General features: G+C 38.6%; 1 protein-coding gene across 1 annotated transcript in view; it reads left to right on the top strand.

The window, feature by feature from the left end:
- Positions 1-23236, top strand: part of NCK2 (NCK adaptor protein 2) — an 87788-nt gene that overhangs the window by 30869 nt on the left and 33683 nt on the right. The window contains exon 2 of the mRNA XM_054382763.1: positions 3728-3798. The gene's annotated coding sequence lies outside the window, so the exon portion shown is untranslated. The remainder of the gene's footprint in view (positions 1-3727; positions 3799-23236) is intronic.

Raw genomic sequence — 23236 nt, 5'->3', positions numbered from 1 at the left:
TTTGTACAGTGAGACAAATATTTGTGTTTCATTTTCACCTTTTAAGAAGATATTGCCCAGGCAACCAGCACCAGAACAAGAGGACACAGTCTCAAGCTGCACCAGGGGAGGTTTAGGCTGGAGGTGAGGAGAAAGTTCTTCACAGAGAGAGTGGTTGCCCATTGGAATGTGCTGCCCAGGGAGGTGGTGGAGTCACCATCCCTGGAGGTGTTCAAGAGGGGATTGGACGTGGCACTTGGTGCCATGGTTTAGATAGGCATGAGGTGTAGGGTGACAGGTTGGACTCGATGATCTTTGAGGTCTCTTCCAGCCTTCTTGATTCTATGATTCTATGAAATAAGAAAATGTTCTTCATCATAATATTTACATGTCTGTTTTTATTTTCTTCAGCTTTGTCTCTTTTATAAAGCATTACGTGAAAAAAAAAAAAAATCATGTCCCAGTGGAGGCCAGTGACAAGCGGAGTCCCTCAGGGATCAGTCCTGGGACCAGTCTTGTTCAGCATCTTTGTCAGTGACATGGACAGTGGCATTGAGTGCACCCTCAGCAGGTTTGCTGATGACACCAAGCTGTGTGGTGCAGCAGACACGGTGGAGGGAAGGGATGGCACCCAGAGAGACCTTGACAGGCTGGAGAGGTGGGCACAAGCCAGCCTCATGAGGTTCAACAAGACCAAGTGCAGGGTCCTGCATCTGGGTCAAGGCAATTCCAAGCACAAATACAGGCTGGGCAGGAACTGGCTGGAAAGCAGCCCTGAAGAAGAGGACTTGGGGGTTGCTGGTGGACAAGAAGCTCAACATGAGCTGTCAATGTGCACTTGCAGCCCAGAAAGCCAGCCAGAGCCTGGGCTGCATCAGAAGTGTGGCCAGCAGGTCGAGGGAGGTGATTCTCCCCCTCTACTCAGCTCTGGTAAGACCCCACCTGGAGTACTGCATCCAGTTCTGGATTCCCTATTACAAGAGGGATCTGGACATGCTGGAACGTGTCCAGAGAAGGGCCACCAGGATGATCAGAGGGCTGGAGCATGTCTTCTATGAGGACAGACTGAGAGAGTTGGGGCTGTTCAGTCTGGAGAAGAGAAGGCTCTGAGGAGACCTTATTGTGGCTTTTCAATATCTGAAGGGGGCTGGGGAGGGACTTCTTAGGATCTCAGGTAGTGACAGGACTAGGGGGAATGGAATAAAGCTGGAAGTGGGGAGATTTGGGCTGGAAGTGAGGAAGAAGTTCTTCAGCATGAGAATGGTGAGAGCCTGGAATGGGTTGTCCAGGGAGGTGGTTGTGTTCCCATCCCTGGAGGTGTTTGCAGCCAGGCTGGATGAGGCTCTGGCCAGCCTGATGTAGTGTGAGGTGTCCCTGCCCATGGCAGGGGGGTTGGAACTAGATGATCCTTGTGGTCCCTTCCAACCCTGACAGATTCTATGATTCTGAGCTGCTTATAATGTATGTTAATTGAGCTGCAAAAATAAAACGTTTCTTGTAGAGAAGGAAGGTAGCATTGTTATATTGAGATAAACACGACTCATTCTTTTTTTATGTGTTTAGATGGAACTTGGACTCTTACTTTGCCCAACTGTACTTCTTCTCCAGTTGACTAATGGTTAGTGACATGGTTAGTTTTTCACTATTGATGGTCAGCAATACTGGTTTTCAGCTCATTTTTGAACAAGTTCTGTACGATAATCTGCATTTGTGGAGCTGGAAGCAATAACTGATAGAAGTGTTGGGTTTTTCTCGAAGGAACACAATAAAAAACCAGAAGCTTGGTACAGTGCCGCAGTGGTGGATGGTAGTGGGCAGTAGATATTTGGGAGGATAGAAGGGAAAAATAGTACTGTTCAGAAGATCTAACAAAAATTAAAGGGGTTTTTCTTCTTTCACCTTTTCATCTTAATATTAAAAATGTTTTTGCCTTATTGACAGGATTAAAACATGCTATAAAACATTCAGCCAGTAGAAAAACAGATCTACCCCGCCTCAAGAGTTTTAATGTTGTTTCATGCAACTTTCCCATTTACTTGATATCTGTCCTGTAATTTCAAATATGGAGCAGTTTTCAGTGAGAATGCTGGGTATGAAAATTGATACAGCAAAGGGTGGTTGCCTCAGGTCTGTCTGCACAAAGTTCAAAACTCAGGTTGGGTAATGGGGCAGCAGATATTGCAGCCAGCACCCTGGCAGAGAAGGCAATAAGTCACCCTGGGGTTCTGTCTGATCTGTGCTGTCACAGGCTGTGAGTCTCTGTTTGTCATTTTTTTTGTTTTGTTTTCCTTTTATGTTTGGTTTTTGGTTTTGTGGGTTTTTTTGGGTTTTTTTTTTGATGGCTAGAAATGTTCTGGCTTTGGCTTCCCTTGCAGCTGCTGGGGTGCTGAGGGACAGGAACTCTCTTTGTGCTTTACTCCCTAACGATATATTTATACTTAAATGATTGCCAAATGGTGGTTTTAGCAGTTATGTTACTCCACTTTGTACTAATGGATGGAAGTCTAGCTCTTTTAAAACATCTGCATAAGGTATTTACAATACCTTTGTCAATACTTCCCCCTCCTCCCCCCTTTTTGTTATAATGCACCGAATCAGTGACAAATTGCTGGTATACTTCAATTTATTCACAGGGTGCTTTTGTAAAGTGACAGGTGGTTAGAATCTGTTTAGAGAAGACAGAACAGAGACGTTTGTGCATGAGTGGCCTCAGGTTGAGTAGGAGTTGTGATATAGCATCCTTTCGAGCTATGGGGAAGGAAGATGCTTAGAATTTTTTCCTTCCCTTTGAATGGGAGCTTAATGGTTTTACACTGCTTGAATTTGTCAGACATCCTATGGAGTTAGAAGGATCATTAAGAAACAGAAAGAAATGTTTAAGGACTTTGGAGTCCCCTCTGAAATGTTACTTTTGTGGCTAGAAAAACTTAACAGAACAATGGAGGCTGGGAAGGACCTCTGGAAGCTTGTGCTGTCCAGCTCTTGGCAGGGCTAAAGCTGCAGCTGAGCCTGTGTATAGAAGAATGAGACTCATCTAGGAAGAAGGTCCATCACTTCTCAACGAGCGTGTGGCCATACTTAGCCACCCTTGTGGTGGAATCTTTCTTTACATGCACCTAGAATTTCCATTAAAGGAGTTCTACAGCTGTCCAACCAACTTCACTGCCTCTTTCAGTGCTGGTCTCATTGCATCAGTATTTCTTGTGCCAGGGAGCCCCAAACCACAGACAGTAGTAATCCATCTGGATTACACATCCAAAGTGTGTGTGAGTACATCCTGGGGAGAAAACGCCCTGTCCCACAAAACTGACTGTGCTTTTGCGGTTATACCTACCTCGCTTCTCCTTGTGTAACAGTGTTTCCTTTCACTAAGGCAGTATAGGCAAGTTAAACTAATAAAAAACTGAAGCAAACAGTAAATAATAGCGCTTTTTAAAGTGTAATCTTTCTAAAACAGGACCAAATTTTTAATTTCATTCCTTGACTGATTGTTATCTGTATTGTGATGGCTGGGTTTGTGGTCTCTTTCTTTCCTAGATGGTTTGGGTTGTCTGTGGTTAAACTGACCTTGTATTCACTGAGAAGTTAAATATGGAGTCTTTTAATGTTAAACAGGTGGATCAGGTTAGAGATATTTTGCTAGTACCTTCCACATCTCTTAGATTTTGGTAGTATGAAAATTAAGTTACCTAGCTAAAGGTCTTTGAAGTTTAGTGCTGAAACTAAAATATATGTTTTGTTATTTCAGATAGTGGTGTACATAACTTTGTTGGAGAGTCCTGCCTTTCACTGCCTGTGTCCTTTAGCAGTGTGCCAAAGGTGAGTGGTCCGAGTTTTAGTGGTTATTTTTGTAACTAAGGATGAGTGAACTTAGATGCATTGCTTGGTTTTTGCTTTTGTGTGGTGTAGTGACTTGTTTCTTTGTTTGTTTCTTTGGTTTGGGGTTCTCTTATGTGTGGGGGTTTTTTAAGTTGTTGGGTTTGTGTTTTTGTTTTGTATTTGGGGGGGGGGTTGGTTTTTGTTGTTGAGTGTTTTGTTTGTTGGTTTATTTTAAATTGGTGGATGGATGATTAAATAGCGAGTCTTACTCCTTCAGGGATCTGAGACAAATCAGTTTTAGCTCTTACTTTCAAGAAAAGACAAGAAAATAGAATAGGCTCAGGTTAATAATCAAACACTAGATACTACTCCTGAGGTTTTTTTGGCTACTGTCTCCTGTTACCTACTGTTTTAACTTGGGATGATGTGCCCTGAAGGTGCTGTAGGCCGGATGTGGTTGTGTGGGGGAGGTGTAGAGGATTAGTGGCTGTCCATAGTTTGTGGTAGAGTAGGCTTAATATTATTCTTTGATTAAATTCTGAAAATGGATAGCTTATGAAGTATTGAGAAGAAAAAACGTTTGTAGATTTTATTGTGAGAACAGAACAGAATTACATTCAGTGTATAAATATTGTCCTATGCTGGCTTAGAAGACCCTGAGGTACCTTAATGAAGCTAATGTTTTTCATAGGATTCATTTTGTGGTAGATTCTGGCTGTCTTTTTTCCTGTCAATTCATGTATCCTATTTTCTGTTTCTAGTATCTGTAGTTGATCTCTGTGTCTCAGTAGAGATTTATTAAGAGAAACTTTTAATAAAATGAAACCTTATTACAACTGTACAACTGTACTTAAAGAAAGGAACGCTGAATGAGCTTTCAGCACTGTAGTGGCTGCAGCATGGAGCAGAAAACTGGGAATCTGTTTCATTCATTGCTTTACCATGTGGATTTATTATTTCTTACTCAAATTCTTTTGTTTATAAACAAACCTCAGAAGGAAGTTATGAATGATAATTACTGACATTTCAAATGGGAACCAACGTATGAAGTCCTTGTGTGCTTTAAGATTTGTTGTGAGTTCTGTTAAATACTTGTTCAATGAAGTGTTATCAGATGTTGAAATTATACTTAATTTGTTTAATAAAGTGCAAGTGAACCAGGTAGAATTAAAAATGGAATGCAATCTTAAAGAGAATGTCTACACATGTTTTTGCAAATCATTCAGTTTCCTTCAAACCGAAAAGGAAATTCTGGGGTGCTGGGATAGAAACTCTGAGATGTTACAATTGGCTTTTGTACTATCATCTGATATATGCATTTAAATTTATAAATCTAATCTTTCCAACAGATCAAAGTATAGCCTTGAACATGTTGTATTTGTGTTTAAAGACTAATAGTATGAAATCTTTTATATGAAATCTTTTATAATAACTTTCTGGAGTAGAAGCTTCAGTAAGTTTTCTTTACACTTTTCATGTCATGTAGGTAGCAAAATCAAAATATTCTTGAAAAGACTGTTGATGTAAACTTAAAACAAATACATCATCCTAAAGCCAGTGATTCTACTCAAATTTAAGCTTCTATTTTACTGACTATAGCCCAAATTTTGTGTTTATTTCAAATGTGTACTATAAACCCTTTAGATTTTTCTTTGCAATCTCTTTCTTGTCTTTATGTACTAATAGTTTTCAGTTAAATGTTTAGTAAAAATAATTTTTCAAAAATCCACTGCTTTGTTCAAAGAAATAGATGTCTGGAATCTGGGTTATGGATATAGAGTAAACTTTGTGTTGAACTTATTTCTGTGGTATTTAGCTGATTGAGTAATTTTTTATTTTTGCCCTTTAAAACGAGAGAGGGGTGGGAAATCAAACGTGCCCAAAGGGAAGGTATTTCTAGCATGTGAAGGTGTTATATACTTCTCAAAGGCAGCTCGCTGAAAGAGAGGAAGAACTATTTGGACATCTAAATTGGTGGGGGTTACAAGGTGTCGGTTCTGGTTTTGCTTTGTTTGTTTGTGGTTTTCTTGTTGTTGTTTGTGGTGGTTTTTTTTGGGTTGTTTTTGTTTTTTTTTTTGTTGTTGTTGTTTGTCTGTCTGTCTTATATTAAACTATGGGTACCCAGAGTACTTGCAGCATCCAATTAGAAGACACTTAATTTCAGTAACAAAATTAAATCTAACTTCTGTATTAATATTTTATGTCTTTTTCCATCCTTTGTGTGCATGTTTCTGGAGGACTATATTCAACTTGGCAACAACGTTGATTCAGCAAAACATGGAGCATTCTAATGCCTTTCCCAAAAGGAAATGAATGCATAGATATAGGTTCAATAAAGCCTACATCTGAAATCTGTTGTTGAACCAGAGCATAGTAAACCTTTTGCCCTTTGAAAAGGAAACGCACTTGGCACAAGAGTAAATACTCACAAATTACACTCAAAATGTTCTTATACTTCACTGAACTGTGGACAATAATGTGCCCTTACAGGATTTTGCTGAGTCAGAACTACAGTGTAATTAGTATGAGGTTGTCAAGATCTCCCAGGCAGCTCAACTTTTTTTCTAGCTGGTCAAGCTGGTTTTATTTTCATTTGTTTGCTTTTGTTTTTCTGTCTTTCTCTTACTTTTTTCTTTCTTATTTTTTTCTTTCTTTCTTTCCTATGAAGAGAACTGTATGAAAAAGTACCCTTAAAAAGAAGTAAAAATCTGTCATTTCTGCAGTTAGTGTGAAGTGCAGATGAAGTCTTGTGTTCTAGTAATTCATTGCAAGCATTCAGTTGTAAATCTGAAACTATCCAAAAAGATTTAACCTATACATCATGTTGTATACAGGGTATTGTGTACTTCTGAACTTGTTCCTGATTCATTTTCAGTCTTTGAATCAAAAAACAAATCACATCTTGTGTTCTCACAAAAGGATATTTTGAAAAGTGTCTGCAATATTAGTATGTTTTTGAGCAATTCTTTTCTGTATTTTAGAAGATATATTCAGAGAAATGTTCTTTAATAGTACAATTTTCTGAGACTTCATATACTCTGATAGAGTATACTGTTTTGTTCTTCAGGGATATTTCTGTGGTCAGGAGGGAGACTGAGATCAGAAGCAAATAGACAGAAGCAGAATTATCAGTGTTGCTGTACTTAGCAGTTTTGCCAAACTGTGATCAAATGCCAATGGCTACAGTACTACAACATTTGATAGAAAGCCTAGCCTGTAAGGTACAATCACAACACAAATGGAGTGTTTTATTCTGACAGTAATTAAGGGAATGAGAAGTACGTGCTGAGTGGATGCCTGCATTCCTTTCCCATAGAGAAAAGTTTCTTATAATTGCATCAATTATCCCGTGTTGATTTTAAGCCTTTGAACGCAACTTTAGCGTTACTCAAATGTATTTTCAGACATCTATTATAAAAAAATAATTTACAGAATACTGCCCATTATGTTATGCTAGTAGCATAATACTTTCTAACCTCTAATTTTAGAGAGTAGGGAATGTCCACAAATATACCAGCCAAATAAATTGGTGTTCCCTGAATTATGCGGTGTTAGTGGTTTCTTTTTCAGACCTTTTTCTTTTTTTTTTTTGCTACATTTATTTTGCTTTTCTTTGTACCAATTGTAGGGTTTTTTTTTTTTGCATGAAAATACAGACATGCTTTTATTTACAAATAATATCAAGGCAGGTTATGAAGAATCGCTTGTCTATAATTGTTTTCCAGCTTCGATAAGCTTAAAATGCAACTCAGGTTTGTGGATATCAACAGTACCTGCTATGGCCCACGAGTGGCCTTTGCAGCGTACTTCAACTGCAGTCCATTCGAATTCCTCATCAGCGACCACTGTACAGCTTTCATCAATACAAGAAAATTCAGTTCAGTAAAAGTAAAACATCACTTTTTCCCTCACAGATGTTATTTTGTGGTTTCATAGCCAGTATGGACTTCGTCTTCTCATCCAGCATGTCAGTTTTTCTGAGCCAAAAGGGATCTTTGCCTGCTGTAAAGCATCTGGCATGTTGCTCAGAAATATAGCTACAAGTTAAGCTGTATATATATAAAATAGATATACCTTAGTAAGCTAAGGTTAAGCTTGTGCCCAAGTATATTTGTCTACTGAGCGTTTTGCAAAACACTCATTGACCAACCTTGGTGTCTTTATCAGTGTTCAAAGGAATGCCACTGGCAGAACTGGTTACTGAGCACCTGTTTCTGTGGTTTCTAAGTAAACATTCCTGTGTTCCACCTTGCACTTTTGAGGGATAACTGATGGGGCTTAGAAGATCTTGAGAAACCTTTCAAAATATCTTCAGCAGTCAAGCTACCTCACAGGGAGGAGGGTATCATTAGATGCTTGAAAGCATTCGTAATTTAGGTGAGTGGTGCACATAGAGGCATATGTCAGGGAAAGTCAGCTTGGTGTTTTTGGCATGCAGGGATAGGGAGCAGTCCTTGTGCCAGCATTGTGTGCTGTGACAGGGTTGTATTGGTGCAGGGGCAGGTCAGTGATCCCAAACCTTCCTGAAGGAGGAAGATTAGCTGCTGAGGCCACTGAGGTCACTGATTGACTCCAAGATCTAACTGCCCCATAAAGAAGTTGTTGTCACCTCCTGCTTGCAAACTCCTCTTGGAGATCCTGCCAGAAACCTGAGGAGTGTCATGCCTGTTTTTTAACTCTTCAGGGCTGACTGCTTGAGCTGGCACTTTGTAGAAGCGGACAAATGGAGAATGGACAGCGTTGTCATAGGTCACTTAGAAAATCAGCTGAAGGCTTATGCCTGCATTTGATAATGGCTGGGAGGCAGATCTTCTGATGTGAAGACTTTGAGGGAACTTAAATGATTCACTATTCATGTTGGATTTAGTGTGTAGTAGAAATGCAAATCTGTAGTAGAGTTTGGTTGGATTTAGTTGGACTTAACATGTGGTATGAATCCTAAAACTGTACATGTGTGTGTTTTCAGTAGTGTTTCTTAATGTTCCATGTAACATTGTATGCAACTGGTATGTATTGCATCAAATGTATTATGATACTGAAAATAGTTTGGCTTGCTGAAATACTGCATTTTGATGAATGGCAAGAGGCATAGTGTATACACAGTTCATCTTTTGGTATCTGGTGAATGGTTTTGTGTGTTACCCAGGCATACTCAGTATAACTGCTGAAATGGTGAATTTCACAGAACAAAAAAATATTAAAAGGATGGTGTATATATTTGCTGTGGAATTCTGTTTCTAATAAATTGGTTAATTTAATCTTGGATTACAGTTACTGTTTGTGCTGTAGTAACAAAGCTTGAATTGTATTAAGCAGAGAGGACTGAGAAAATGAGCTTGGCCTGTTTATTTTTTAAGCCAGTAGTAACACAAAGCATAGAACACCATCCATAAAGACACAAACCTCCTACAGTCTGTTTTTCTTTCCCTAGTTTTAAGTTTGAGAGTCTCATTTTAAGACATCACAGGCTCCTTGCAGTCTCCTGGGTTTAATTCCAGCTTTCCTTTGTGTTCTCTTTTCACACCCTTTTGTTTCAGGGATCCCCTGCAGCTCTCATCTTATCCCTCCTTATTTTGGAGGCGGTTGTCTGTCAGCTGCTCTTAGTTGTTGCCCATAACAAAAGAGCTTATTTTCTACCTGCTCTGTCACTTTTTCCTCCCTCTTTTCTACTCCTGCTTTTTGATTAGGCAGCTGTATGCATAATGCTTCCAGCAATCCCCTGCCACTGTCATTGCTGCTCTGGCTTTTTCCTCACTAGTTCGAGTTCTTGCATATTTTTTTTAGCATGTCCTTTCCTTGTGACCACTTGTTCCAACTCTTCCTTCTAACCTTTAAAATTCACCTGTATTTTTAACCTGATTTTTTTTTTTTTAATGTGAAATACAGACATCTTAACAGATGTGTTCCTGTATGCAAGTTAAATATCTTCCTGTCATGCAAGCAGGCTTTGACGAGTGATATCAGAGAGATTCTTCCCTGAAGCATCAGGTAATTGTGGGATCCAGATTCTCCCAAGAGGCTGATTTTACATTATCTATCTTGCACCAAAATCAGTAGCTCTTTGTCCATCACTTAGCACATTCCCTGATAGGCTGGGTTGTCTCATACCATTAGCTCTCAAGTTATCAGATACCAACCTCAAAAATGCTGTTGCATGAGCATTAGACTTCTCTTTATATTTGATCTATGAATTTGTTTTTTGAGATTAAACAGAGTATTAGTTTTCCTTTCTTAGTTCTCCCTAAAGATTACTGAATGTCATTTTCTGCCAGTTCTGGGTTTGGATAGGATCTAGAAAGGTCTGTTCCATCAAGGATAGAGAGAGTGCTGGTTTGTGATGATGAAGGTCAGGATACTTGGTAAGCTAAAGCATTTATCTCATTAGCAAAGAGTGTGACATTCATGAGTTTACTTAAGTGTTTTGACTAAAGCTGCAAACCTTGTGTGAGTGCATTTATGTATGTTTATAAAACTAGTTTTCAAACTAGCTCATAAGCAAGGCTTTGACAGTTGTGCTTCTTAGAAACTGAATGTACTGTCAGCGATAATGGAAACTTGCGTTCTCAGCTGCTGACTTGCCCCTCAGGCACTCTTTGGATGCATGGCTGCTAGAACATACTTTCTGACCACAGTAATTTACTGAAACTTCAGGAAGTCTTGACCTGTGAGCTGCATAAGCCTTCTCCTGTATAACTGGTACCATATGATCAACGTCCAAAATGAAGGCATTCTATATGTGTGCTGGGGTTATGTCTAGTTGTGTGAGGAGCAGCTGCTGCTGTGTATTTTTCAGGAAAAAAAAAGATGGTGGCAGAATGAACAGTAGGGTGTTGCAATCTGCTTCATGACTGTGGTTTAGAAAAAGTGGAGGAAATGGCACAAAGCAGGCTGCTGGTCAGACTAAAGATTATGGTCTGTAAGTGGTGTCTGGGCATCTGCATATCCTGAGCCAGTACCCTGACTAATTCTACAGAATCCTTAAAAATAAGAGAAACAAAGCCTGAGGGCAGCATTTGATGCAATCACGCAGTGCTGCTTACCTATGTGGGAACTAAAGTTTGGTTTCACAGATGAGTTTTTGAACCTAGATGTATTACACATTAGAGAAGCAGAAAGAAGGCACCAAATAACACCTCAGTCCAGGACCTGTTCCTCAGAGTTCAGTTTTCAACAAGAAGCTTAAGAACAAATAAAATAAAAATGCTTGGTATTAGTCACTTGAAGTATTCAGAGGTTCTATGGTGCAGCAAAGGAAAAGGAATCTTCAGTTAAGTTCTCACTGAGGTCCAAGAGGAGAGGGGATGCTTGAGTCTTCTTCCTTCTCCCTCTTCTGTTCCTCACCCTGGGTTACGCTGAATTTCTATATACTTGCTTCTAGTTTTGGTGCGTCAAGGGATTGTAACTGCTGCTTTGATGCACTGTTCCACAGCTCCCAATATTTGTGTACAAGTTTTCCTTAAAAAGCCTTTTTATTGACACCTGCTGCAGATTTGATAAAACTATTGACTTGCTTGTATCTTTAGATAATGAAGTTCTCTACTTCTGTTGTAGTATTACTTAAAACAGGATTGTGGCATCATAGGATCACAGGATGTTAGGGGTTGGAAGGGACTCTTGAGATCAAGTCCAAACCCTGTTGCCAGAGCAGGACCATGGAATCTAGTGCAGGTCACACAGGGATGCATCCAGATGGGTCTTGAAAGTCTCCAGAGAAGGAGATTCCTCAACCTCTCTGGGGAGCCTGTTCCAGTGCTCTGTGACCCTCACAGTGAAGAAGTTTCTCCTCATGTTGAGGTGGAGCCTCCTCTGCTGTAATTCATATCCGTGTTGCTTTTGAATTTTGACTGCGAGTGCTGCAAGTACTACAAGAAACTGTCAGGTACTAATTTTTTCTTGTGGTTCTCTGCTATTAATGTGTATGAAACAGTGATAGCATAGTCACTTTTATTGAAACTCATTAGCAATATAAATTACAAACTTTTTGTTGAACTAGAAGGAAAGCAAACTCTGTGGCTAAACTTCCAAATTTCAAACTGTGGGTTTGAATCTGTTTTTCCTTTGTGTAGTTGTGGTTCCAGTACAGATACTTGTCTCTACAGTCTCTCTTCACGTATGGAAATTACTACTAGTATTTTCCTTTCACATTTGGTAGTGTACTTTATTTGGTGGGAGTAAAGAAGAAAATGTGTCCGTAAATGTACGAGAAGAGAAAGTATCATCAGTGTCAGAGTACATAACATCTCTGGTTGAAAGAGAATTTGATGTAGTGGCCAAAGCCAAATGTTTAATTTTGAGATGATTTCTTAATTGCAGGGAGATTCTATTCAGAAAATTGAGCTGAGGAGACATTGCTGGGAGAAGTTAAAACAGTAGGAAGAGGTTTAGAGGAGTTCAGAAGAATTCAGTTTTGTTTAAACACTGGAGAGTAGGAATAAAGAAGGGTGTGAGTTTGGTGCTGTCAGGCAGTATTGGTCTCATAGACCATTTTCTCATAGAAATGTAGACATTCCTATTCAGTTATTTTTTGGGGTTGGGTAACTGGTTCTGTGGAAAAAGTCCGATAATCCTAGACTTTATCCAGTAGAAGTTTGCTTTCAGAAGCTTTTGTTTTTGAGGATAGTTCTGGTGTTATGGTAAAACCATGTTGGGGTAATAGTAGTGGAAGAACTTCTTAGATCGTCTGCATGGGACACTTGAACTGCAAGGTAAGAGTTCAGAATAAGGAACATCGTCCTAATGTGCTTACAGGAGCATGTCTTTAACAGAAGGGTTTCAGTAAATCCTCTTTCATCTTCCACACCCTTTGGTGAATGGTGTTTCTCTTTTTGTGTCAGTCCTCTTCAGCTTGCTGCTGAAATAGTGTGGCAGAGCACTCAAAAGCGCTGTTTTGTGAAAGAGAACCTTGTTTGAACTGGAGGAAGATATGTAAAAATTCATTTTATTTAAATAAAAGAATACTGCCAACATCCTAGACGAGAAATGCAGCATTTTTAAGAGCTGTAGGAAAGGTTGTTTTGAAATCTGTTGCATTTGGAAAAGTGTGAGGAATAGAGTTTCCCCTGCACTTCTGTTTTGGGAACACAGAGAGAGGATTCCTGTTTTAACTGTGAAGAAGCTGTTAGGTGGAAGGAGAACAGATAACTTCAGGAGAAGGCTGGGATGTCCCTTTCTTGTCTGGGCTGAAGCTGCAGTATGCACTCCCATCTCATAAAAGATCCAAAAGTATCTTTTCATTTAAATTGTGCTTTCTCTTGATATGTACTCTATCAGGAAATTAAAAGGATAGCTTTCTGAGTAACTATCTTGTACAATCTTCTTCAGGAAGATTGTACAGATTTATACAAGAATAAATTCAATGGTGTTATCTGTTTCTTAATGAAATCTGACACTATCTTTCAGGCTGCCTCTTGTTACGTACATAAAGTGCAGAATTAAGAATATCTTCTGTCCAGAATTTTTTTGTTTGTTTTTTTCACCTGTACTGTTCAAGGACCTTGCTTCTAGAAAGTAGCTTTTAGCCTGAGAAACTTTCCTATATATGAGAAAAATGTGTTCATTAACCCCAAATTCAGCTAAAAATCTGAGGAAATTTTCCTGGAAAGTTAAATTGAGATCTATCTTAATTTGTTTTTCTGTTGCTACAATGTGCATTTTTATGTTGAATAAAAATTCTGGTCTAGATTAAAAAAAATAAAATCCAGAAGTCTTTAGAATTTATTCAGTTTTTGAAATGACAGTAACCTGCAAAGCTCACAGGAACTGTCTGAACAGGACCTTTAAATCACTTAATGCTGTGTAAACTAGAACTTTTAATATAGGCATTTTTTAGTTTGCTGCTGTCATGAGGTAGATAGAATAGGGTTTGTTCTTTTTTTTTAAAGTCGATTGATAAATTGCTTAAGACTATGAAGTGAACATTGTCTAGAAGTGGACAATGTACTACTCTTCTCGTTACACAGCTTTGGTCGGGAATAAATGTGTTCTGGAACTGAACAAACATCTCTTCCTCTTTCTAGTTAAAAAGCAAATGTATGATTTTTCTATTGGGGAACAGAAGGTCAGCAGTTCAATTTTATTTTCAGCATTTTATAGACAGTTTAAAGTGAAATCCCTTGAAAAGTAGGTAGCAGTGTTTCAAGGGATTAGCAGTAAAACGTAGCAATCCACAATGATTCTGAGCTTTGTCCTTCTGTGTGAGATCAAGGTTAAACTTCTTATGTCTGAGGACTGTTCTTTGTTTATACAATGCATAAATGTACTAACACTCCCAGTGAAGTATGATTTCTGCAGACCATGTAACGTTTGAGCTAGGTGAAAAGAAGTAGCAGTACAAGCAAATAATGGTAACACTTTTTTTTTTTTTAATCTTAGAATAAATATCTCATCGTAGCCTGAGTGGCTGACTGTTTTAATTTCAAGGTGAAAAGGAAGGTTTATTGATAGTGAGGATAAAAATGTATGAACAGCAGCACTCTTAATTTGTTCTTCCACAGAGCATGTTTCACCAGTCTATCATATAGATAATATCACCGAAGCACTCTCTCAGAGTGTCTGAGTATGTTTCTGTGATCTTGTGTGCATGGCTTCCTCCTTGCCCCCTTCTTGTAAGGAACTGTGGAGAGGTTGCTAGGTGTTAAATGATTTGTAATTTTGTCTTGCATAGAAAACTAATAGGTTATATTCTTCTGGACTTTCCCCTCTTTTCTATCTTGTTTTTATTTTTTAAAAATTTTTTTCTACATATTTTCAAATGTATAAGTAAGGTTAAATGTTGTCTGCTGGGAGGAATGAACAGATAACAGACCAGAGCAACACCAACAAACGTTAAGCTTATCTGTGTCTCTAACTTAGTAGAAACACCCATAAGCCAATGCAGAGATGTGATCATTAATCATTGCTGCTGTTTGAGAGGCAAGATGAGGTCTCTTTTCCCATAAGTTGTCTTTACTGCAGTTGAACTGTTTATTAGTTGTGTAGCTTTGTGAAACTGCTTTTATAAGAACTCAGGAAAAGGTGAGCTGATACCTTTCCACTGTATTTATCTAAATGTGAGGCAGTGTTCGAGATTCTCTTGTGCTTACTCGATGTCCAAGAAACACAGGACAGAAAGCTACTTCCTCCCCGTTTTTCTCATGCTGTTTCCAGCCAAAGGATCTATGTTCTCTTTCTACAGCCCAAGTTTTACCACTGCCATCTAAAATGTGGAAAACCATTGCAGTTGATGGCAGTGCCTTCAAAATCTGCAGTAGCTGCATCTGCATAGGCTGCTGATGGAGACAGAGCCGTAACTGTCAGCCATTACAAACACCAACCTGAACCCTGCCTGCGGCTGGAGCTTGCAACAACAGATGCAGGAAGGGGAGGTTGAGGGCAGATGGCACGAACATGTTGGGGCTAAAGGGTGGAGGAAGGGTTTGATGGGAAGGGATGTTAGCTGTCTCTCTGGAGCTGGATTTGCTTTTGTGTTCAGGTGTTGTTTTTTATTGTTATTTTTTTCCCAACAAACTAAAAGCAGCAATGGTGATAATACAGCTTCGTCCCCCCCATTTCTGCAAAGTGTATAGTAAAAGGACATGAAAAGATGCAATTTTGTGCAGTCTTTAAGATATGGGGAAATAGTGTCTTTCAAAAATACTGTCTTGGTTGGGTAAAGCACTAATAAAATAATTTTAACTATAAAAATCCCCCATTTTATATTTTTTTTTTTTTGCCTGGTCTCTAAGAGGTTGTCTGTTAGAAATCTTTGTCTTGATTTCTGCATAAAAGTATAACTTCTTTAAAAGCAACATTTTCCCAAACAAGCTGAAATATGTTTGCTTGGGTTTTTTAATCCCTTAAGATTGTCTTTAGCTGGTTTCTTAATGGTTATCCTACGTTTATGGAAAGACTTGAGCTAGGTTTTTATTTCAAGTCTTTTGTGCTCTGTGTTGGTGACCATACTCAGTGTCAGCTTGGTTAAAAGCCTGTTAAGAGTGTTTTCTCTGTAACTTTGGGTAACTATCATTATCTATCTTTTAAGCATAGGTAAATTATAAGGCTCCTATCTAGCATTGCAGAACTTTAGCATATGTTGCTATAATACCAGCTTGTTCCTGTAGAGTACCAGGGTTTTGTCCTTTGAAATAGAATTGTAAATTTAAATCATTTGTCAGAAGCTAAAAAAGAACACTGCTTACTTTATAATAAACAAACTGTTCCAAAAAGGTTATAAAAACATCCTTTTAAAGTAAGACATCAAAACTTTTTCAAACATTTAGCTTCCTGAAACAGCAGAGTGCTTATCACATAAATAGGAAAGATAGTACTTAGAAGTATGTGTTTTAGACTGTCACATTGATTAAACATTTGTAACTTGAACTGCCTCAGACCAGGAAATTTTGTGGAAGAGCTGTATTACAAATAAAATTTTAAAAATATGAAGTTGGGACGGTCAGGTTTTATGAAGGTCACAACATGAAACAAAGTTAATATTGTATAAATTTAGGGCAGTATTGTGTTAATTTATAGAAGGCCAGAACTCAGATTTGTATTCCTTTAGTGCTGCAGCTTTCTCTATCACTAATATCTGCTACTTTCTCATATATACACTAGCAACTTTATTCTTGCTTAATATTATTTTCCGTAGTCTTACTGTTGTGATGGCAGTTTTGTCCTTTTCTTGCGATTTCAACTTTTTCTGAAACCGCATCTCAAATTATGAAGCTGTATTAGTTTGAATAATGGTCAGCTATGACTGTGAAGTAAACTTGGATGGATTATAAGAAATAAGGAAAGACTTGAGTTGGGGGTCTGCCCTCACTGCATTCTTTGTGCTGGGCAGTCTCTACTTTCAACAGCATCCCTATTTCTCCTACCAGGTAGATGCTGGTGCTGCAACCTCCTGCTGCAGTGGGGCTTGGAGAGCTGGAAAGGGCGGCCTAGGTCATCACTAAGGCTGAGCTGTGTACAAAACATTGGTTGGATTGGTTGTTTTGGTGTTTGTTTGTTTGGTTGGTTTTTTTTGCAAATGGCCATTTACATGTTCCTATATGAATATAGAGAAAGTGAGATTTCTCTTGTTGTACTGACTCCTTAGCAGGACAGATATATTTCTGGGTCCTTCTAGTGTGTATTCTCCTTTATTTCTTTGTGAGTCTTTTAAAAAGGCTTCTAAGCTTCCTGCAGGACAAAAAAAACAAGCTTAACTTTTCTGCTCTGTTGGAGCTATGCAGAAAGTCGTTACCACCAAACTAGTCTTGAGGTTTCCTGCTTGCAGTTTTTCTGTAATACAAGGTACAGAGCACCAGAGTGTAGCTGCAGCTGTATTAGAGATTGGGATACCAGATAATGTTGTGGGGTTGAGAGAAGATAACATTGCTTAGAAGCTGTCAGAGACATCTGGTTGAAGAAACAAAACCCCCAAACCTCCCCATATTGTGCCCCAAGACAGTGGCAGATGGTAAAGACAGGAAGAGGGTTTGAGGTGTGCAGGGACAGGCTGTTAGGTAGCAGCAAGATGAAGTACTAGTTCTAAATTACTGGCTAATTATGCTTATATTTTATCAACTGTCCTCTAAAAACCCATACTTACAGGGCACCTATAGAAGTGGGTCATGGCAGGGCAGTCCTGTGGTGCACAGGACACGGCACCTCAGAGGTTATAACCATCCTGCTGGGCCGTGTCACCCTCACAGTTTAGTATGTAATGTATTAATTTTTTTATTCCCCCACAATGACTCAAGAAAACCAAGTACTTTTGTACCTAAGAACAAATGTCTTGGGACCTGCTAGAAAGGCTTAGGGTATCTGCTGAGCCTGCCTTTGAAAGTGACTCTTGTGGCTGGGCCTTTCTCTTGACTGGTTATTAATCTGTCCAGCATGGGTGCAGGCGTGGGGAGATGGGTAGACCTGAATCAGGAGTTCAAATGAAGTGAGAAGTGTACAGCAAAGATTGTCTGTTCATGCCTATTGTCCTTAAAACCCTTTTAATAAGTACTAATTCCACATCCATAATCTACTACTATGTTGTGTGGGGTTTTGAGGGTGGGATCCTTTGTCGCTTTCCTTTGTTTTCCTTTAGGATTAGAGTTTGTCTGATTACTTGGTAGTGTTACCAAGGATCCCAGTTTATGCTTTCAAATAAATGGCATTGCTGTAACTCTCCAAAACTTCCTCATTGCTCCAGATTTTCCTCAGAGCTTATGCTAAAACTGTAAAACCTGTTTGGATGGTTCTGCTATTGTGTTGCATTTGAAGATTAAAAGTGTTTCATTTTACTTATTATTTTTATACTCTAGTTAATGACAGGAAAAAATGGTTGTCACTGCAAAATAATCCCATAGTATAGAAATAAGTATTAAACATTTTTTTCCTACATCATGTGCAGGAAACTTAACGTTATATCTGATTCTGTATTTGTTTTATTGCTAATATTTATTCCAGACACAGTTTAACTTTTTATAGTTTTTAGTGAGCTGTACTGCACTTCTTTTGATACCTTCAGTTTGCATTTCCTGACTTGAGCTGGTTGCTATCAATTTTTCCTTTTTAAAGAAAGAATTGAGTAGAGGGAACACAGAAAACCTCTAGAGCTTTTTACCTAACTTTTTAAGCAGGATATTCTCCCATACAATTACTTTTTCATAAATGCTAAATTGTGAAAGTAGGTTGGGAAATTTAATAAAACATTCCTCATTCCTGGTGGACCCATTATTTTCGTCTTTGTCCATATTTGTTCTTTACAGCTTCCACTTATTCTTGCTTCCAGCTTTGGAAGGCTGACGCTCCAGAGTACTGATAGCAGCTTCTATTGATTGTGTCTGTGTCTTCACTTTGCACCTCAAAGTAAATTAGATAATAATCACTTGCACTTAGTCAACTATCACTTTTAGTTCTGTAGTCAATGCATCCTAATGAGACCTAATAGTGAAATACCCCAAATTAATTATCACTTTTTGTTAAAACAGCAATTTTAGGCAGCCCAGGTATGTGACTTTTTTTCTCCTCAGGTATTGGTTTGACAACTCAGAAATACGTAGCTGGATGATGAATTTCGCTACAGCCATTTAGTTAACTTTCTTTGAAAGAGAGAACAATTCCTAAGATTTTTGGTGCGGTGAGCTCTTTCAAAAGGAATGTATCCCTTGGTGTGGATTGACACACATTATATGCAGTATTAAAGTGTTAAACTGGGGCAGTGGGGGAGAGCTCCAAGTCATCCATCTTTGTCTCAGCACCAGCAAACAACCCATGTATCGAAGCATGGAAAGGGTTACACTGGTTTAACAAAGGGCTGTGATTTGCCATAATTAGGGTCAAGTTATTTACACTTCTTAAATCTCTGCATTTTGAGATTTTGTGGCAGCAATCATTACAAATATATTTTGCTTGGTTTAGGTTAATTCTGGCCTTTGCATGAAGGAGACAGTATTTCCCTCTTTTTTTCAAACATGCATACTTTTAGGCAGAAAAATGCTGTGTTCTACTGTTAATAACTGAAAGTGTGTCAAAAAGGACAAAGGACTTTTTCACAAGTTCCATTTGAATTCACATTTCTGTTCTTTCTAATGCCTTCTGAGTTCTGTCTTTGAGTTCGGTGCTTTCCTGATCCTCAAGAACCAAGTGAAGCAATCTCAAATGTAGAGAGATGTGCTTTTTTTGAGATCTTTGCCAGAACTATTGAACAAACTCAACTAGCCATACACCCACACATGCAACAAACAACTGTAAGTGATAACAAAGCTTGCAACCTCCTAAAATAGTAGGCAGGCTAACCTGCCTAATAGAGATTGCATCTCTATAAATAAGAAAGCTTTAGACTTAGAACACACTTCAGATTAATTGATCTAATATTTTTTTTAAATTATTACTAATTACAGAATACTGTAAGCACACCCTGTGAAAGATACCTTGATGGAAAGAAACTGTTCTTCACTTTCCACAACTGTGTTAGTTTACAGAGGACCAAATGCTGCCTATTTGCTGTAGCTTATGAAAGGGTAACCAGGTGGACACCAGATAGCTGGCCTGTCAGCAACATGTGCTGCAAGGTTCAAAACCCATTTTGATTTTCAGAGTTTGGGGACAAGCGAAAGAGAGGTTGTTCAGCCTTCAAGTGTTAGAGAAACTGTGATATGTAATTAGTTAGCTTTTCATTTTCCCAAGACAGTTGATTAAATACTGTGTAGAAATTATGTCTTATGTAATATTGCATTGAAATTATGTACATCAATGTCAGGTGAAAGCCTCCGTATCAATTCAGTGCCTTTCTTTTGGTGTGTCTTAGGAGGACATCCAATTCCAGAACATTCTGTCATGTCTTTTGTTGCTTCCTATTAATAGAGTTTTTGCTTGTTCCCTTGGTGAGGGATTACATCTCAAGTATTACTGTCAGTTATTTTAAATTTTCTTTTTTTTTTTTCAAAATAAGTTGTGAATGAGGAGAGCAACTACTTCCTTTCTCATTGCGTCTTTAAAGCTGAATCTTATCTAACTAACCACTGAGCCTTCCTCCTGAAGGCATGAAGAGATGCTGCTTTTCTGCCCATTGGGGCACTAGTCAGTGGGAGTGTTAACTTGTGTCAGTTTGCAGGAGATGATTTCAAATGGCATACTGGAATTGATCATTCTGGGAGAAACATTAGATCTGTGTGAGTGGAAAAAAGTACAGGCCTGGTAAAGTATGATGGGATCTATGAAACAATTATAGATAGTTTGATATTTGAAATAACATCAGCTGTGCAAGTCTTTCACATGAAAAATTGCTAGCAGGTTTAGAAATTCATGGGAAGAAATTCTTATAAGTTCTTCTACATTTAATTATCCATAATCTCAACTATTATTTGCATGGTTCAGTTTTAACCATTTGTTCAAAACAGCACCAGTGCTTGTTTTCTCTTGGTGTTTTTTGGTTTTTTTTGACACTGCTAGATTCTTGAACATAATGTTGTTATTGAACATAACCTTTTTTCTTTCTGGACTTTCTTTGGATAAAGTCTATACAGGAGCCACGGATAGTAGGTATTTCACTCATGTTTGCCTTTGTTTTGCCCTAGGGTTAGATAACGTTCCTCGCTTTTTTGAGTAGGCTTTCAATATAACTGACTTTAACATGGCTGGGTTCTTGTTAACTACCTTTCTAGCCTGGTAGATTTTTCAGGTTTTTTTCACTCGCTCCCAAAAATGATTTCATGTAGGAAAATTTTTAGATGTGCTTCTGCGGTAGAGTGGTTGCCACTGAAGATGAAACCTAAACTAGAGGGAAGAAACAAAGTGGCTGAAAATACCTGAGCTCAATGTGAACTAATTAGTTGTAACACTTCAACAAATACAACATCCTGCTAGCAATGCAGGAAGTGCAGGGTTAGAAGGGATTAGAACTGTAGATCAGCCACATTGCTAATAAAAGAATTACCTTTTGAAGGTCTGGATTGCTCATTTAGTGTGGTGGTGTCATTTATTGTGATGTCTTAAGGTGTTTGTTTCGTGGTAGATTGCTGTTTGTTTGTCTGGGTTTTTTGGTTGGTTGTTATAAAATCTTCAACTGGAAGTTGGCTGCCATAAAAGTAAAGCAAATGACCACTTGATATGGTAAACTAAAAACCAAGGCCATACAAGTTTTGTTGTTTTTTTTTTTTTAATGAAACAGTCTTGTACTGAGAAATGAATGTGTTGCATTTCATAATTTTACAGTTTCCTGAATAGATATTTCAAAGCTTTTCACTGGTGATTTCTGAAGTGGGGAGCCCAGAGACGAGCAGCAAAGTTGGCAAAGGGTCTAGAGAAGAAGTCTTATGAGGAGCATCTGAGGGAACTGGGATTATTTGGTCTGGAGAAGAGGAGGCTGAGGGGAGACCTCATTGCCCTCTACAGCTACCTTAAAGGAGGCTGTAGTGAGGTGGGGGTTGATCTCTTCTCCTTAGGATCAAGTTGTAGAATGAGAGGAAATGGCCTGAAATAGTGCCAGGGAAAGTTTAGATTTGGTAGGAAAAATTTCTTTACTGAAAGAGTGGTCAGGCATTTGAATAAGTTTCCCAAGGAGGTGGGGGAGTCACCATTCCTAGTAGCAGTGTTCAGGAAATGTGTGGACACAGCGCTTTAGGACATGGTTTAATGGCCCTAGTGGTGTTAGGTCAGTGGTTGGACTCGATGATCCTAGAGGTCTTTTCAACCAAAACAATTCTGTGATTTCTTTGAGTGTTATCCTACTGGTTATAAGAAAAATGTATTTCAGTGCTAGGACTTTTGAGCTTTTTTGAGGAGGAGCATTCAGAAGGTTCTTCACTCTTAGCAGTAATGAATTTTCATATTCTTGGTGTGAAGGAGTCTCATACTAACATCTGTCATATGTCATCTTCTTTTGTTTGGCACACATCTGTGTTACAGAAGCATTTCAAAACTATTAATTCTGCAGCCCCCTTTCTGGGGAACAAATGTGTTCTTACATATACAAGGAAATCTTATCTCAGCAAATGTCACAGGAAGAACCTTATTGTCCCTGTTAGAGCCAGCCTAATGATGTGATCGTAAGAAAGTAGTTTTAAAAACTTTAATACTAATTCTCCACTCTTAAATCACCCCCAAACCCAAAAAAACCCAAAGCCTAAACCCAAATTAAAAAAACAGCACAACCAAACTCCTCTACACACATGAATACCACTTTAAATGGCCAAATGTTTAGCTGCCATTACAAGTTGCATTTCGACTCTATAAATCCTATCCCCACTTGGATTGGAATGCCCGTGCCATTAAACATTCAGCAAAACCTGGAGTACTTCACTGAAATGGGCTCTGTATGAGGATGCCACTTGAGAATCTGGCTTCTCGACCCTTCTGCCAAGGCTCCATCATGCAAGGGGTCTGCTTGTGAAATGACATAATTTCTCAGTCAGAGTGTCACCTTTACACGATAAAATAACTTGCAATAACTGGTACTGTAGAAATCATGTGGCTTGGGACTTCCTGTCCTGGGTGAATTTTGGAGGGCTGTATAGCTGATGTTGTCAGCCCTCATGTGTGGTCTCTTCTGCTTCTGTCCTTGTTAAACTCCTTGGAGAAGCACTTAGTGATTCTTAAAACAGAAGCCAATTCAGTTATTTATTTACTTTTTGTTTCAGGGGGATAGGACGAGTTTATTGCTTTTCTATCAGTCACTAGTCAAATATTATGTCTAATGTGTTGTTTATTTTTTATTAATATACTGTTATATTGGTAGATAATTTTTAACTTTCCAGTGTGGTGTAAATTACCTTTTTTAGAACTGGAGCCTGTGTGGTGGCAACATAAGCCATCTGTGTTGATGGTGTCCTATTTCTTCATGTTCTCCATGTCCCTATGAATAGTGAGAATTGACCACTTTGCGATTGCTGAGATAAAATAAACCAATCTAAACTGGAGAAAGAGATTATATTGACAATGCCAGCCTCCAGATCACATTTGATTGCAGTTCCCCTGTGGTTAC

The sequence above is a fragment of the Indicator indicator genome, chromosome 1, assembly GCF_027791375.1.
Source record: "Indicator indicator isolate 239-I01 chromosome 1, UM_Iind_1.1, whole genome shotgun sequence".
Classification (NCBI taxonomy): Eukaryota; Metazoa; Chordata; class Aves; order Piciformes; family Indicatoridae; genus Indicator; species Indicator indicator.
Note: the sequence above shows the minus strand (reverse complement) of the source record. Positions and strands in the feature narration are given on the sequence as shown.